At 38.9% G+C, this 7,457-nt stretch overlaps 1 pseudogene; it reads right to left on the minus strand.

Moving 5' to 3' along the window:
* Nucleotides 1-3,361: 3,361 nt before the first annotated feature.
* Nucleotides 3,362-5,816, minus strand: LOC103544150 (olfactory receptor 2M3-like; annotated as a pseudogene).
* Nucleotides 5,817-7,457: the final 1,641 nt, after the last annotated feature.

Here is a 7,457-nt window from a genome sequence, read left to right on the forward strand (position 1 = left end):
AAATGAGGTGGTACATGGTACTCTGGGATGACCACCCTGAATATTTTCCCAATTCACAATAGAGAGGACACCCCTTTTCTGTCCTATCTTCCACTAACTCCAAAATTAGTAAACAATATTTGATATCAAATATTTCTTTAATGATGGTCAATATGCATTTGAAGGAAAATGTACACATTAAATACATTAAAGAGAAAAAATCTGACCTTCCCACTGCAGACCTGGTGCACAGCCAACGCATTACAGACTCAGTAGGGAGCTGCAGCCAAGGACTAGGACCCATTGGTTGGTCATGTTCTTACACATTTGCTCTCCTAGCTCTGGTGGAACCCTCGCTGCTGGGCCTCTTTATCTGAGGTCTTGGGCAGAGGTCCTCTTCAGACGGCTCTACCAAGACCTCCTTAAGGGTGGGAAGAGGAAAAACTTGAAGACACATTTGCCTATTCAGACTCAACAGCTGGTACGTTCCCCCTCTTAGCCTTTTGCCCTCACTACCAGCCCTTTGACCCGACAGTCCATAAAAGAATATCAAAAGGTGAAATAATTCAGTCAATCATTAAGACATCACTAATATTTTCTCACATTATTGACAGGAAAAGTTATTGCAGTTGCATTTTTATGTCTTTCATAGATAGGGAATCTGTAAGTTATCTGAGTGTGTGTGGTAGAAAGAATCCTGAGCTGTTCCCATGGTCTATATCCCCTGGCATTGCTTCCACGATTAGGATATTCCATAAGGCAAGAGTTAAGTGATTGTGAAGATGTCATGAAGATTCCAGTTAGTCGGCTGTAAGTAATCCAGGAGAGATTGTCCTGCAATGGCCTGACTTAACCAGAGGGTAGACCTTCAAAAGAGGACTTAGGCCTTCCCTCCTTTAATTTGTTCAATGATTCACTGCTTCTTCAATAGCATATTGTTTAGTCTCCACATCTTCGTCCCTTTCTCAGCTTTTTTCTTGTAATTAATTTCTAGCTTTATAGCATTATGATAGGACAAGATGCTTGTTATTATTTCAATCCTCTTAAATTTGTCGAGGCTTGCCTTATTTCCCAACGTATGGTCTATCCTTGAGAATGTACTTTCCACACTTGAGAAGAATGTGTCTGCTGTTTTTGGATGGAGTGTTCTATATATGTCTATTAAGTCCATCTTGTCTAGCTTTTCATTTAATTTCACTGTCTCCTTGTTGATTTTCAGTCTGGATGATCTATCCATTGATGTGAGTGGAGTGTTGATTTCCCCTACTATTATTTGTTATTATTAATATCTTCTTTTAGGTTTGTTAATAGTTGCTTTATGAACTTTGTTGCTACTGTGTTGGGTGCATAGATATTTTTAAGTGTTATTTCTTCTTGATGGAGTGGCCTTAATACCTCTACCAACTTGAGTTTTTTGATGATAGCCATTTTGAATTCATTCTCATTTAGGTTACATATTCCTGTGTCCTCAGGACTGAATTCTGAGTGCTTGTCATTTTCTTTCTGGTCTGGAGATTTGATATACTGTCTGATGTCATTAGAGGAGATAGGTTGGGTCTTTTGCATTCTGATATTATTTGGTTTCAGTTACTGAGTATCGCCTCTGGATGGGGGTTGAAAGCTGGGTATTCTGAGCCCGCCACCTTCAGCCGAGATACCAGGCACTGGGCAGGTTGCGGGAGGGGCACTTTTTCCGGTGTGCTCTCAGGGCTTTCTCACTTTCACTATCTGGTCTCCTCAGGTGTTGGCTTAACGATGTCACCCCCCCTGCAAAAGCTTTTGCCCCATTAGAGGGCTTCCCTCTAGGCTGCAAGGGCACTAGTGAGTCCTTGGTGATCCTGCAAATGAGCATCACTTCCCCCATTCCTTCCCTCACAGAACCTCCCATGGTCATGGATCACAGTCTTTAGTTGAGGGGCGAAGTTCCCTCTTACCCTGTTCCAGCTCATCCGACAGGGGCTCCAGCCTCTCTGCTCTTCATCCATTGTGTGGCTCTGTGTCTCTCTGTCATTTTTTTTCTGTTGTGTTAGGAAGTGATCTTTTGGAGTGTGGATGCCCCTTTTCGTTGTATGTTGGAGGGGAGGGAGTCCCTGGAAACTTCACTCTGTCATCATGCTGACATCACCAGCTCCTCCCTTAGGCCGTCCCTGAGGTCAGAGAGACTCTCCTGCTGGCCTTGAAGAAGCAGGCTAGCATGAGTTACTCAGGTACAAGAAATAAATTATTTCAATGACTACATGAGCTTGGAATATGACCCTGAGCCTCAGGTGAAACTGTGCCCCGAGCCAGCACATGGATTGCCACCTTGTGATACCTTAAGCAGAATACCACAGATTAGTCACACCAAAATTCTTATTCATATATACTATGAGGTAATAAATAGTTGTTATTTAGAGCTGCTAAGCTTGTATTAATGTGATATTCAGTGAAGGAAATAATATAGTGGGGATGTTACAACGGAGTTTTAAAACAACAGTTTAAGGCATAGTGATTGTTTCTCATAAAAACACAAGATTCTTCAGAATTGCATTAAATTTTATATAAATATCATTACAACAATACCTATAATGATGTCTCACATGATATATAGAAAATATCTAGACTTCATAAAACCTAGATTTTTTTTTTTTTACAAAATTGATCACTTTTACGTGCAATACAGTACATGACCCACATAAGGGTCAAGATGTCTAAGGATGAAAAATCCAAACTTTCAGGATTCTTGTTCACATTTCAGTCTCCCATGTAGAAGGCTGATGTCTGTAGAAAAACGAAATAAATGGGGGTTCCCAAAACTCTGATATCCTGAAGGAGGATGGTGTTCATTACAAGATAGGCTCAATAAGCCTAACCACCAGTCTAATACCTGTGTTATCTACTGGATAAATTTTATTAATTTTTATAACAATCTCATATATATAGCTATAACTTTCAATATAATTAACTTGATCATTCATTTTTACAAGTTGACCAATTTGAGATATGATATTAAACTCCTCAGAATTCTTTGATTGGCCAAAGATAAAACTATTATATGTTAAAAACCACAGAATGTTTATAAATGCTCTGTGGCATTATGGTACTATGTGGTATTATGATGAGTAAATACCTCTCATTTTTTAGCTAGTATGGTATAAAACAAACTATACAGTTACGCATATTGTGTTGCAACAAATATTTACTTGTAGACATACTTCAAATTTCCATAACAAAAGAAATATATTATTTGAACAAGCAAGCACAGAGACAGTTTTTCACTTTCTACATCTTGTACACTTGCCTATAAATCTATTGATACAAATATGGGTAAATATTCTGTGCTGAATTATATGAGTTAAATATCTAAATTGAAGAATAAAGCAAAAAATGTAGAAAAAGTTAATTATGCAATTTTATCTCCAGACTTGCCCTTCCCTAACACCTCTATGAATGCTCTGGCCGCTTTCTTGTTGCAGAGGCTGTAGATGAGGGGATTCACCATGGGTGTAAGAATAGCAAAGAAGACAGACACCATCTTTTCCTGCATGGGGGAATGATCAGAAACAGGTTGCACGTATATGAACATACCAGCTCCATAGTACATTCCCACCACCATGAGGTGGGAGGAACAGGTGGTGAAAGCTTTGCGGCAACCCTGCCCAGATCCCATGCAAATGACAGCCAGAATAACGTGAACACAGGAAGCAATGATGACTGCTACAGGGAAGAGAAGCATAATAACACAGCAAATAAATATTCTTTCAAATAGCAATGTGTTACTGCATGAGAAAGTGAGAAGGACAGGGAAATCACAGAAAAAATGGGTATTTGCCAGGCACCACAATATGAGAAGGACAATGCAAATGCAATGAGAATTATGCCATCAAGAAAGCCAAAAATCCAGGAAGAAACAACCAGATTACCACAGACTTTCTGGCTTGTGAGATTTGAGTATTGTAATGGGTGGCAAATGAGAAGATAACAGTCATAGGACATTGCAGCCAACAGGAAACAATCAGCTCCAAGCAGGGACACAGAGAAGAATATCTGGGCACCACAAAACTGGCCAGAGAGATGCACTTCTTGCCAGACAAGTAGTTGAAGATCATCTTGGGTACAGTGGTGCAGATGAGCGTGAGGTCCATGAGGGACAGTTGGCTGAGGAGGAAGTTCATGGGAGTGTGGAGCCGAGTGTCCAGGTAGATGAGGAGAACCATGGCAGTGTTTCCCATGAAGGCCACTGTGAAGATGACCAAGACCAGAGAGAAGAGAAAGATGCAGCTGGGTCTGTGACTGAAAATTCCCAGCAGGATGAACTCAGAGTTGGAATTCTGATTCTCCCATGCCACGATAAATATATTCACTGTGGAAAATACAACATGTGAGAAATGGCTGGGATTGTGTTATGGAAATGTCAAGGACTTCCAGCCTAGATCACCACTCTTTATGATATTGTCTACACATAAAAAGTTATTTCTCTTGGGGCTGGTCTCATGATGCAGCAGTTAATTTCGCACATCCTGCTTTGGCGGCCCAGGGTTCGCCAGTTCAGATCCCGGGTCTGGACGTGGTACCACTTGGCAAGCCTTGCTGCGGTAGGTGTCCCACATGTAAAGTAGAGGAAGATGGACATGGAAGTTAGCTCAGGGCCAGCCTTCTTCAGCAAAAAGAGGAGGATTGGCAGCAGATGTTAACTCAGGGTTAAACTTCCTCAAAAAAAAAGTTCTTTCTCTGGATGTGATTTTTTTAAAATTCTAGACTAAGAATATTAAACCTTATTTTTAGCTTGATGTGACTTTAAATCTAAAACATGAACCTAACAGACATAAGAAAGTTCCAAAAATGCATATAGTCTAATTTTAGCAACCAGTCAGCTCAAATATGTACCATGGATAATCCCTTCAGAAATACGCTGAGTCATCAGAAGACTCATGAATTCCTTGGAAATCAATGGCATTTTCCACGGAACTTAGCATATCACACTATGATTCTAATAAAAATTCCGTCTACCAAGGTGCAGAGGGAAGCATGTTTTAGTGAAAGTGGGATAAGATTAGTCAAATGCCAGATAAACAAAAGACATTGAGAACTCATCAATCAGAAGTTCATTAAATAATACATATTGCTAATAACGGTGAGGTGTGGTGGAAGTAGTTCCTCACCAATATGTCCATCCTTTATTCTATCTCTTAAGACCAGGTGAATCCATGAGACATTGTTGGATTGGCCATTTTACCGGAGAAGCAAACTAGAAGAGAATGCAAGAACATAGCTCAAACATCTGGAACAGGCTATTTTGGCTGTGTAACTTTAGACAATTAATTTCTCCAAGCCTTATTTTTATAGTGTGTAATTTCTGGTATTTGTTAATATATATAGTGCAGCGTGTTAAGACTAAATGAGATCACACTTATAATGTGTGAACATTACCTGAAATACACTGTGTACCATAGAAATATTTTTAAATAAATACTATTGGAGGGATTTATTTTAGATTATTCTAATTTATATAAAATTAATCTCTTCCACTCCCTTAGCAAGACTCTTCTACACAGTAGCATATTTTTAATTTTCTATTTTTTCACCTATTTCTCTTTTTTTCTCTTGTCACTCTCTTCATTGATCAAGGCATTGGCTTCCTTTCTATCCCTTTGCATGAGCTTTTCCTCTTCTGGGAGCAATTCAGAGAAGTGTGCCTGATATTTTGGTTTTAACTTTTGGGAAATAAAAATTTCCTTGTGGTTCTGCCAAATGGATTAAAATTGTGCATTTTAGTTTACAAAAACTCTGATTTAAAGCATGACATTATAATGCTATTTCTTACCTGTTTTGTACCACTCTATAGCAAAAGCAAGCATATTAGCCTAATACCATTTAAAATGCTCCATTATAATAGATTTAAAGCTAATTAAAGTGTAATGAACATGTTATCATGCAACCAAGTTATATCAATAATCAAGTAATTATCAAGTATAATTTGGCAATATTATACTGTTGTCTCCTGACATTTGTATATAGTTCTTATGGTAGTGAAACATATATATTGAAAAGAGTGTTGAGTGAATTCATCTTCAACGTACCATGGATAAAATTTTATAAATGGCTAAACCTATGCAACTATCACGCAAATAAAAATATGGAACATTTCCAAAGGATTTCCTCATATCCTTTCACAGTCCATCCTGCCCTAGACATAACCTATATTTTAATATCTATCTAAAAGGCTTATGTTTTGCCTGTTCTTGATTTCATGTACATCCTGGAGTTCGTTCTATTTTATGTGCACAGAAATGGAACCCATTATACTCCTGACCTCTGCACCTACCAACTCATTGGCTCAGCTCCCCTCCAGCCATACTAGCCTCTTCATCTCTGGAACACATTCAAATGCTCTAATCCAGGGTGTTTGCACTGGCTGTTCCCTCTGACCACCCTCTGTGCCTTAGACCAAGTCCCTCACTGCTTTCAGGCTCTTATTCAAATGCTTTCCACTTCATAGAGCTTCGTGGCCTCTCTCTACATAAGCTACCTACCTTGCCTTTTTTTTCTACTTGGCATTTCTCTCATCTAAGACTATACTAGTTTTTCTGCTTTTTGTCTGACTCTCCTCATTAGGACGTAAATTCCATCAAGACAGATTTAGTGAGTCACATTCATTAGATACTTAGTGAATCAAGACATTTGTTAAAGGAAATGCTGGTGTTTTTTCTTTTGTGGTTCAGATATTGTCCTTTCTTCTCTAACCCTCTCCTGCAAAGGGGGTGGTTGCTTTAGGACTTCACACAACTCAGTGTGCTGGCCTGGATGAATGAGCAAACTTTATGATGTGGCTGTAGAAACAGATTGTTGATCTGGAGGCAACAAGTGCCAAAAGAAGAAAAGCTTTCCCGGGCTGCTTATATTACACTAGAAGCCATAATACCTCCAGGCAGTCTGACCAATGTAGCTCCAACAGATCTTTGGATATTTTTGTTTCTAGTAAATGTCTCCTTTCTGACTGCACTGTATGCGGAGGTAGGAAAGAAAGGGATGGTGGGGGTCAGGTCTGCATCTTTTTCAGTAAAAGTCTTTCACTTAATGTCCCTCTCAAAGCTACACTTTTCATTCTCATCCATTCTTCCCAGGAGATTTCAAGGCAATCTGAGCCCTTACATGGAAAATATTTCTTGTCAGCTTCCTCTTTTATTCATGTATTTGTGCGGGGACTTTTATTTATTCATCCACTGATTTCTATCTGCTTTCTGTCACTCTAATGTTTGCTGACATCTCTAACCTGCTAATTACTTCTTACCATAATTATTTTAAAAAATTCATTTCTCCTGGCATTCTAAATAACTAGAAGACTATATATAAAGTTTAAAACACACCTCTCTATTTCTATTTACCATATTCCAGTGTAATAAATTGTTATTCTAAATGGCCCCCCACTAACCTGTGAACAAATGGCAGGGCTGTCCTGTCTCTTTCACCTTTATATCCTTCTAAACTCTATCTGAGCG

The sequence above is a fragment of the Equus przewalskii genome, unplaced genomic scaffold (genome assembly GCF_037783145.1).
Source record: "Equus przewalskii isolate Varuska unplaced genomic scaffold, EquPr2 contig_12340, whole genome shotgun sequence".
In the NCBI taxonomy this organism is placed as follows: Eukaryota; Metazoa; Chordata; class Mammalia; order Perissodactyla; family Equidae; genus Equus; species Equus przewalskii.